A 10,698-nucleotide genomic window follows, 5' to 3' on the forward strand; every position below is an offset into this window, starting at 1 on the left:
CCTTGTAAATCTTAGTCAGGCAGACTCAAATGGGTATAGGTGATAAACGCATAAAGCATAAAGATAAAGATAGAGATACTTATGTAATTCATTGGTAGGAACTTCAGATAAGCGCATGAAGATGCCTTCCCTTCCGTCTCTCTGCTTTCCTACTGTCTTCATCCAATCCTTCTTACTCCTTTCCATGGCAAGCTTATGTAGGGTTTCACCGTTGTCAGTGGCTACCTCCCATCCTCTCAGTAAAAATGTTCCTATGCTCTGTCACAGCATATGGCTAATCAGCTGTCGGTTCTCGGTCAGGCCGGAATAGAATCCAGTGATTCTTTTGCGTCTGTCACTAACGCCCCGCCTGCTAGGAGTTTGAAGCACGTCACAGTCATTCAATCATTGAATCCTACTCAGAATACCACAGACAAGGTTTAGACCTTCCGGATTCTCTTGAATGCCGCCATCAGTTCTTGCCTATACCACGAAGATTCCGGTTAAAGAATCCAAGAGATATTCACTAGAGCCTTGGTTGCTTGTAGAACAAAAGTGGTTGTCAGTCACCTTGTTCATAGGTGAGAATGATGATGAGTGTCACGGATCATCACATTCATCAAGTTGAAGAACAAGTGATATCTTGGACAAAGAACAAGCGGAATTGAATAGAAGAACAATAGTAATTGCATTAATACTCGAGGTACAGCAGAGCTCCACACCTTAATCTATGATGTGTAGAAACTCCACCGTTGAAAATACATAAGAACAAGGTCTAGGCATGGCCGAATGGCCAGCCTCCCCCAAAGAGGGTTTAATCATCAAAGCATGATCAAAAGATGTCAAATACAATAGTAAAAGGTCCTACTTATAGAGAACTAGTAGCCTAGGGTGTACAGAGATGAGTAAATGACATAAAAATCCACTTCCGGGCCCACTTGGTGTGTGCTTGGGCTGAGAAATGAAGCAATTTCGTGTAGAGACTCTCCTTGGAGTCAAACGCCAGCTTTTATGCCAGTTTGGGCGTTTAACTCCCATTTAGGTGCCAGTTCCGGCGTTTAACGCTGGAATTTCTGAGGGTGACTTTGAACGCCGGTTTGGGCCATCAAATCTTGGGCAAAGTATGGACTATCATATATTGCTGGAAAGCCCAGGATGTCTAATTTCCAACGCCGTTGAGAGCGCGCCAATTGGGCTTCTGTAGCTCCAGAAAATCCACTTCGAGTGCAGGGAGGTCAGAATCCAACAGCATCTGCAGTCCCTTTTAGTCTCTGAATCAGATTTTTGCTCAGGTCCCTCAATTTCAGCCAGAAAATACCTGAAATCACAGAAAAACACACAAACTCATAGTAAAGTCCAGAAAAGTGAATTTTAACTAAAAACTAATAAAAATATACTAAAAACTAACTAGATCATACTAAAAACATACTAAAAACAATGCCAAAAAGGGTACAAATTATCCGCTCATCACAACACCAAACTTAAATTGTTGCTTGTCCCCAAGCAACTAAAAATCAAATAAGATAAAAAGAATAGAATATGCAATGAACTCCAAAAACATCTATGAAGATCAGTATTAATTAGATGAGCAGGGCTTTTAGCTTTTTGCCTCTGAATAGTTTTGGAATCTCACTTTATCCTTTGAAATTCAGAATGATTGGCTTCTTTAGGAACTTAGAATCCAGATAGTGTTATTGATTCTCCTAGTTAAGTATGATGATTCTTGAACACAGCTACTTTTTGAGTCTTGGTCGTGGCCCAAAGCACTCTGTCTTCCAATATTACCACCGGATACATACATGCCACAGACACATAATTGGGTGAACCTTTTTAGATTGTGACTCAGCTTTGCTAGAGTCCCCAATTAGAGGTGTCCAGGGTTCTTAAGCACACTCTTTTTGCCTTGGATCACAACTTTATTCTTTCTTTTTCTTTTTCTTTTTTTTCTTTTTTTTCGGTTTTCTTTTTTTTTCGCCTCTTTTTTTTGTATTTTTTTTTTGTATTCACTGCTTTTTCTTGCTTCAAGAATCATTTTTATGATTTTTCAGATCCTCAGTAACATGTCTCCTTTTTCATCATTCTTTCAAGAGCCAACATTCATGAACCACAAATTCAAAAGACATATGCACTGTTTAAGCATACATTCAGAAGACAAAAGTAATGCCACCACATCAAAATAATTAAACTGCTATAAAATTCAAAATTCATGCAATTCTTTCTTTTTTTCAATTAAGAACATTTTTCATTTAAGAAAGGCGATGGATTCATAGGACATTCATAACTTTAAGGCATAGACACTAAGACACTAATGATCATAAGACACAAACATGGACAAACATAAAGCACAATTTTCGAAAAAAAGGAAATAAAGAACAAGGAGATTAAAGAACGGTTCCACCTTAGTGATGGCGGCTCTTTCTTCCTCTTGAAGATCCTATGGAGTGCTTGAGCTCCTCAATGTCTCTTCCTTGTCTTTGTTGCTCCTCTCTCATGATTCTTTGATCTTCTCTAATTTCATGAAGGAGGATGGAATGTTCTTGGTGCTCCACCCTTAGTTGTCCCATGTTGGAACTCAGTTCTCCTAGGGAGGTGTTCAGTTGCTCCCAATAGTTTTGTGGAGGAAAGTGCATCCCTTGAGGAATCTCAGGGATCTCATGATGAGAGGGGTCTCTTGTATGCTCCATCCTTTTCTTAGTGATGGGCTTATCCTCATCAATGGGGATGTCTCCCTCTATGTCAACTCCAACAGAATAACAGAGGTGACAAATGAGATGAGGAAAGGCTAACCTTGCTAAGGTAGAGGACTTGTCCGCCACCTTATAGAGTTCTTGGGCTATAACCTCATGAACTTCCACTTCTTCTCCAATCATGATGCTATGAATCATGATGGCCCGGTCTAGAGTAACTTCGGACCGGTTGCTAGTGGGAATGATTGAGCGTTGGATAAACTCCAACCATCCTCTAGCCACGGGTTTGAGGTCATGCCTTCTCAATTGAACCGGCTTCCCTCTTGAATCTCTCTTCCATTGGGCGCCCTCTTCACAAATGTCAGTGAGGACTTGGTCCAACCTTTGATCAAAGTTGACCCTTCTAGTGTAAGGATGTTCATCTCCTTGCATCATAGGCAAGTTGAATGCCAACCTTACATTTTCCGGACTAAAATCCAAGTATTTCCCCCGAACCATAGTAAGATAATTCTTTGGATCCGGGTTCACACTTTGATCATGGTTCTTGGTGATCCATGCATTGGCATAGAACTCTTGAACCATTAAGATTCCGACTTGTTGAATGGGGTTGGTAAGAATTTCCCAACCTCTTCTTCGGATCTCATGTCGGATCTCCGGATATTCACTCTTTTTGAGTGAAAAAGGGACCTCGGGGATCACCTTCTTCAAGGCCACAACTTCATAGAAGTGGTCTTGATGCACCCTTGAGATGAATCTCTCCATCTCCCATGACTCGGAGGTAGAAGCTTTTGCCTTCCCTTTCCTCTTTCTAGAGGTTTCTCCGGCCTTGGATGCCATAAATGGTTATGGAAAAACGAAAAAGCAACGCTTTTACCACACCAAACTTAAAAGGTTTGCTCGTCCTCGAGCAAAAGAAGAAAGAAGAGAGTAGAAGAAGAAGAAATGAGGAAGAAGGGAATGGCTATGTGTTCGGCCAAAGAGGGGTGGGTTTGGGAGGGAAAGTGGTTTGAATTTGAATGGTGAGGTAGGTGGGGTTTTATGGAGGATGGATGTGAGTGGTGAAGAGAAAGAAGGGATTTGATAGGTGAAGGGTTTTTGGGGAAGAGGTATTGAGGTGATTGGTGAATGGGTGAAGAAGAGAGAGAGTGTGGTGGGGTTGGTGGGGATCCTGTGGGGTCCACAGATCCTGTGGTGTCATGGAAAAGTCATCCCTGCACCAAATGGCATTCAAAATCACGTTTTGAGCCATTTCTGGCGTTAAATGCCGGGCTGGTGCCCATTCCTGGCGTTTAACGCCAGGTTCTTGCCCTTTTCTGGCGTTTAACGCCAGTCTGGTGCCCCTTTCTGGCGTTAAACGCCCAGAATGGTGCCAGACTGGGCGTTAAACGCCCAACTGCTAGCCTCACTGGCGTTTAAACGCCAGTGGGTTCTTCCTCCAGGGTGTGCTGTTTTTCTTCCTATTTTTCATTCTGTTTTTGCTTTTTCAATTGATTTTGTGACTTCTCATGATCATCTACCTATAAAATAAAATAAAATAACAAAAGAAAATAGATAAAATATAACATTGGGTTGCCTCCCAACAAGCGCTTCTTTAATGTCAGTAGCTTGACAGAGGGCTCTCATGGAGCCTCACATATTCTCAGAGCAATGTTGGAACCTCCCAACACCAAACTTAGAGTTTGAATGTGGGGGTTCAACACCAAACTTAGAGTTTGGTTGTGGCCTCCCAACACCAAACTTAGAGTTTGACTGTGGGGGCTCTGTTTGACTCTGATTTGAGAGAAGCTCTTCATGCTTCCTCTCCATGGTGATAGAGGGATATCCTTGAGCCTTAAACACAAAGGATTCTTCATTCACTTGAATGATCAGTTCGCCTCTATCAACATCAATCACAGCCTTTGCTGTGGCTAGGAAGGGTCTGCCAAGGATGTTGGTTTCATCCATGCACTTCCCAGTCTCTAGGACTATGAAATCAGCAGGGATGTAATGGTCTTCAATCTTCACCAAAACATCCTCTACAAGTCCATGAGCTTGTTTTCTTGAGTTGTCTGCCATCTCTAATGAGATTCTTGCAGCTTGCACCTCAAAGATCCCTAGCTTCTCCATTACAGAGAGAGGCATGAGGTTTACACTTGACCCTAAGTCACACAGAGCCTTCTTGAAGGTCATGGTGCCTATGGTACAAGGTATTGAAAACTTCCCAGGATCTTGTCTCTTTTGAGGTAATTTCTGCCTAGACAAGTCATCCAGTTCTTTGGTGAGCAAAGGAGGTTCATAAGTCTCATTTCCAAATAACTTGTCATTTAGCTTCATGATTGCTCCAAGGTATTTAGCAACTTGCTCTTCAGTGACATACTCATCCTCTTCAGAGGAAGAATACTCATCAGAGCTCATGAAAGGCAGAAGTAAATCCAATGGAATCTCTATGGTCTCATTTTGAGCCTCAGATTCCCATGGTTCCTCATTGGGGAACTCAGTGGAGGTCAGTGCACGCCCATTGAGGTCTTCCTCAGTGGCATTCACTTCCTCTCCTTCCTCTCCAAATTCGGCCATGTTAATGGCCTTGCACTTTCCTTTTGGATTTTCTTCTGTGTTGCTTGGGAGAGTACTAGGAGGGAGTTCAGTAACTTTCTTGCTCAGCTGTCCCACTTGTGCCTCCAAATTCCTAATGGAGGACCTTGTTTCAGTCATGAAACTTTGAGTGGTTTTGATTAGATCAGAGACCATAGTTGCTAAGTCAGAGGGGTTCTGCTTAGAATTCTCTGTCTGTTGCTGAGAAGATGATGGAAAAGGTTTGCCATTGGTAAACCTATTTCTTCCACCATTATTGTTATTGAAACCTTGTTGAGGTCTTTCTTGATTCTTCCATGAGAAATTTGGGTGATTTCTCCATGAAGAATTATAGGTGTTTCCATAGGGTTCTCCTAGGTAATTCACCTCTTCCATTGAAGGGTTCTCAGGATCATAGGCTTCTTCTTCAGACGAAGCGTCCTTAGTACTGCTTGGTGCATTTTGCATTCCAGACAGACTTTGAGAGATCAAATTGACTTGTTGAGTCAATATCTTGTTCTGAGCCAGAATGGCATTTAGAGCATCAATCTCAAGAACTCCTTTCTTCTGATTAGTCCCATTGTTCACAGGATTCCTTTCAGAAGTGTACATGAATTGGTTATTTGCAACCATTTCAATTAGCTCTTGAGCTTCTGTAGGCGTCTTCTTCAGATGAAGAGATCCTCCAGCAGGGCTATCCAAAGACATCTTGGATAGTTCAGAGAGACCATCATAGAAAATACCTATGATGCTCCATTCAGAAAGCATGTCAGAAGGACATTTTCTGATCAATTGTTTGTATCTTTCCCAAGCTTCATAGAGGGATTCTCCATCCTTCTGTCTGAAGGTTTGGACTTCCACTCTGAGCTTACTCAATTTTTGAGGTGGAAAGAACTTTGCCAAGAAGGCATTGACTAGCTTTTCCCATGAGTCCAGGCTTTCTTTAGGTTGTGAATCCAACCATGTCCTAGCTCTGTCTCTTACAGCAAAAGGGAATAGCATAAGTCTGTAGACCTCAGGGTCAACCCCATTAGTCTTGACAGTGTCACAGATTTGCAAGAATTCAGCTAAAAACTGATGAGGATCTTCCAATGGAAGTCCATGAAACTTGCAATTCTGTTGCATTAGAGAAACTAATTGAGGCTTAAGCTCAAAGTTGTTTGCTCCAATGGCAGGGATAGAGATGCTTCTCCCATAAAAGTCGGGAGTAGGTGCAGTAAAGTCACCCAGCACCTTCCTTGCATTGTTGGCATTGTTGTTGTTTTTGGCTGCCATGTGTTCTTCTCCTTTGAAGATTTCTGTTAGGTCCTCTACAGAGAATTGTGCCTTAGCTTCTCTTAGCTTTCGCTTCAAGGTCCTTTCAGGTTCAGGGTCAGCTTCAACAAGAATGCTTTTGTCTCTGCTCCTGCTCATATGAAAGAGAAGATAACAAGAAAATGTGGAATCCTCTATGTCACAGTATAGAGATTCCTTTAGGTGTCAGAGGAAAAGAAAAGTAGAAGACAGAAGTAGAAAATTCGAACTTATCAAAGAAGATGGAGTTCGAATTTTGCATTAAGGAATAGTGTTAGTCCATAAATAGAAGGATGTGAAAAGAAGGGAGATAATTTTCGAAAATTAAGTAAAAGAGTTTGAAAATATTTTTGAAAAACACTACTTGATTTTCGAAAATGAAAGTGGAAAAGAAATCAAGTGATTTTTGAAAAAGATTTTGAAATTAGAAGTCAAAAAGATTTGATTGAAAATTATTTTGAAAAAGATGAAGTTAAGAAGATATGATTGGTTTTTTTAAAAAAATGTGTGATTGAGAAGATATGATTTGAAAACAATTTTAAAAAGATTTGATTTTAAAAATTAATAACTTGGCTATCAAGAAAAGATATGATTCAAACATTAAACCTTTCTCAACAGAAAAGGCAACATACTTGAAATGTTGAATCAAATCATTAATTGATAGCAAGTATCTTTGAAAAAGGAAAGAAATTGATTTTGAAAACATTTGATTGAAAAGACATGATATGAAAAAGATTTGATTTTGAAAAACTTTGAAAACTTGAAAAAAAATTGATTTGAAAACAAAATCCTCCCCCTTGTGCCATCCTGGCGTTAAACGCCCAGAATGGTGCACATTCTGGCGTTTAACGCCCAAAACTATACCCTTTTGGGCGTTAAACGCCCAACCAGGTACCCTGGCTGGCGTTTAAACGCCAGTCTGTCCTTCTTCACTGGGCGTTCTGAACGCCCAGCTTTTTCTGTGCAATTCCTCTGCTGTATGTTCTGAATCTTCAATTCTCTGTATTATTGACTTGAGAAGACACAAATTAAAAATATTTTTGGATTTTTAATAATCAAAATGCAACTAAAATCAAATAACAATGCATGCAAGACACCAAACTTAGTAGTTTGTATACTACTGACACTAATGAGAATGCATATGAGACACACAAAACACTCAAGTCAAGAGAATTTAAAGATTAGAGTAAGAAATCATCAATAACATCTTGAAGATCCTTGAGACACATGAATGAATGCATGCAATTGACACCAAACTTAAAATGAGACACTAGACTCAAACAAGAAATTTTTTTGGATTTTATGATTTTGTAATTTTTTTGTGTTTTTTTCAAAAATTAAGTGGAAGAAGAAAATAAAGGTATCAAAATTCTTAATGAGAATTCCAGGAATCATGCAATGTTAGTCTAAAGCTTTAGTCTAAAGGAATTAGACATAGCTAGCTAAGCTTCAGCAGGACATTGCATTCAAGAGCTAAACTGATGATGATCAATCAGCTTTGGTGATGATAAGAACATCACCTTGAAACACTAGAATTCATTCTTAAGAACTCTGAAGAAAAATACCTAATCTAAGCAACAAGATGAACCGTCAGTTGTCCATACACAAAACAATCCCCGGCAACGGCGCCAAAAACTTGGTGCGCGAAATTGTGAACAATACTTTTTACAACTCTCATAATCCCCGGTAATGAACCCCAAAAACTTGGTGCTCAATACCTTGGCATAAACACAACTTCGCACAACTAACCAGCAAGTGCACTGGGTCGTCCAAGTAATAAACCTTACGCGAGTAAGGGTCGATCCCACGGAGATTGTTGGTATGAAGCAAGCTATGGTCACCTTGTAAATCTTAGTCAGGTAGACTCAAATGGGTATAGGTGATAAACGCATAAAGCATAAAGATAAAGATAGAGATACTTATGTAATTCATTGGTAGGAACTTCAGATAAGCGCATGAAGATGCCTTCCCTTCCGTCTCTCTGCTTTCCTACTGTCTTCATCCAATCCTTCTTACTCCTTTCCATGGCAAGCTTATGTAGGGTTTCACCGTTGTCAGTGGCTACCTCCCATCCTCTCAATGAAAATGTTCCTATGCTCTGTCACAGCATATGGCTAATCAGCTGTCGGTTCTCGGTCAGGCCGGAATAGAATCCAGTGATTCTTTTGCGTCTGTCACTAACGCCCCGCCTGCTAGGAGTTTGAAGCACGTCACAGTCATTCAATCATTGAATCCTACTCAGAATACCACAGACAAGGTTTAGACCTTCCGGATTCTCTTGAATGCCGCCATCAGTTCTTGCCTATACCACGAAGATTCCGGTTAAAGAATCCAAGAGATATTCACTAGAGCCTTGGTTGCTTGTAGAACAAAAGTGGTTGTCAGTCACCTTGTTCATAGGTGAGAATGATGATGAGTGTCACGGATCATCACATTCATCAAGTTGAAGAACAAGTGATATCTTGGACAAAGAACAAGCGGAATTGAATAGAAGAACAATAGTAATTGCATTAATACTCGAGGTACAGCAGAGCTCCACACCTTAATCTATGATGTGTAGAAACTCCACCGTTGAAAATACATAAGAACAAGGTCTAGGCATGGCCAAATGGCCAGCCTCCCCCAAAGAGGGTTTAATCATCAAAGCATTATCAAAAGATGTCAAATACAATAGTAAAAGGTCCTACTTATAGAGAACTAGTAGCCTAGGGTGTACAGAGATGAGTAAATGACATAAAAATCCACTTCCGGGCCCACTTGGTGTGTGCTTGGGCTGAGCAATGAAGTAATTTCGTGTAGAGACTCTCCTTGGAGTTAAACGCCAGCTTTTATGCCAGTTTGGGCGTTTAACTCCCATTTAGGTGCCAGTTCCGGCGTTTAACGCTGGAATTTCTGTAGGTGACTTTGAGCGCCGGTTTGGGCCATCAAATCTTGGGCAAAGTATGGACTATTATATATTGCTGGAAAGCCCAGGATGTCTACTTTCCAATGCCATTGAGAGCGCGCCAATTGGGCTTCTGTAGCTCCAGAAAATCTACTTCGAGTGCAGGGAGGTCAGAATCCAACAGCATCTGCAGTCCCTTTTAGTCTCTGAATCAGATTTTTGCTCAGGTCCCTCAATTTCAGCCAGAAAATACCTGAAATCACAGAAAAACACACAAACTCATAGTAAAGTCCAGAAAAGTGAATTTTAACTAAAAACTAATAAAAATATACTAAAAACTAACTAGATCATACTAAAAACATACTAAAAACAATGCCAAAAAGGGTACAAATTATCCGCTCATCAGCCGCCATCACTAAGGTGGACCCGTTCTTTAATCTCCTTGTTCTTTATTTTCTTGTTTTTCGAAATTTAGTGCTTATGTTTATCTATGTTTGTGTCTTATGATCATTAGTGTCTTAGTGTCTATGCCTTAAAGTTATGAATGTCCTATGAATCCATCACCTCTCTTAAATGAAAAATGTTCTTAGTTGAAAAAGATAAGAATTGCATGAATTTTGAATTTTATAACAGTTTAATTATTTTGATGTGGTGGCAACACTTTTGTTTTCTGAATGCATGCTTGAACAGTGCATATGTCTTTTGAATTTGTGGTTCATGAATGTTGGCTCTTGAAAGAATGATGAAAAAGGAGACATGTTACTGAGGATCTGAAAAATCATAAAAAAATGAGTCTTGAAGCAAGAAAAAGCAGTGAATACAAAAAAAAAGAGAGAGAAAGAAAAAGAAAGGAATAAAGTTATGATCCAAGGCAAGAAGAGTGTGCTTAAGAACCCTGGACACCTCTAATTGGGGACTCTAGCAAAGCTGAGTCACAATCTGAAAAGGTTCACCCAATTATGTGTCTGTGGCATGTATGTATCCGGTGGTAATACTGGAAGACAGAGTGCTTTGGGCCACAGCCAAGACTCAATAAGTAGCTGTGTTCAAGAATCATCATACTTAGCTAGGAGAATCAATAACACTATCTGGATTCTGAGTTCCTAAAGAAGCCAATCATTCTGAATTTCAAAGGATAGAGTGAGATGCCAAAACTATTCAGAGGCAAAAAGCTAAAAGCCCCGCTCATCTAATTAATACTGATCTTCATAGATGTTTTTGGAATTCATTGCATATTCTCCTCTTTTTATCTTATTTGACTTTCAGTTGCTTGAGGACAAGCAACAATTTAAGTTTGGTGTTGTG

At 40.1% G+C, this 10,698-nt stretch overlaps 1 non-coding gene across 1 annotated transcript; it reads left to right on the forward strand.

Moving 5' to 3' along the window:
- Positions 1 to 5,982: 5,982 nt before the first annotated feature.
- Positions 5,983 to 6,086, forward strand: LOC130984366 (small nucleolar RNA R71). The gene has a single exon (XR_009088306.1). It is a non-coding gene; the product is annotated as a small nucleolar RNA R71 (small nucleolar RNA).
- The last annotated feature ends 4,612 nt before the right edge of the window (positions 6,087 to 10,698 follow it).

Source organism: Arachis stenosperma, chromosome 5, assembly GCF_014773155.1.
Source record: "Arachis stenosperma cultivar V10309 chromosome 5, arast.V10309.gnm1.PFL2, whole genome shotgun sequence".
NCBI lineage: Eukaryota > Viridiplantae > Streptophyta > Magnoliopsida > Fabales > Fabaceae > Arachis > Arachis stenosperma.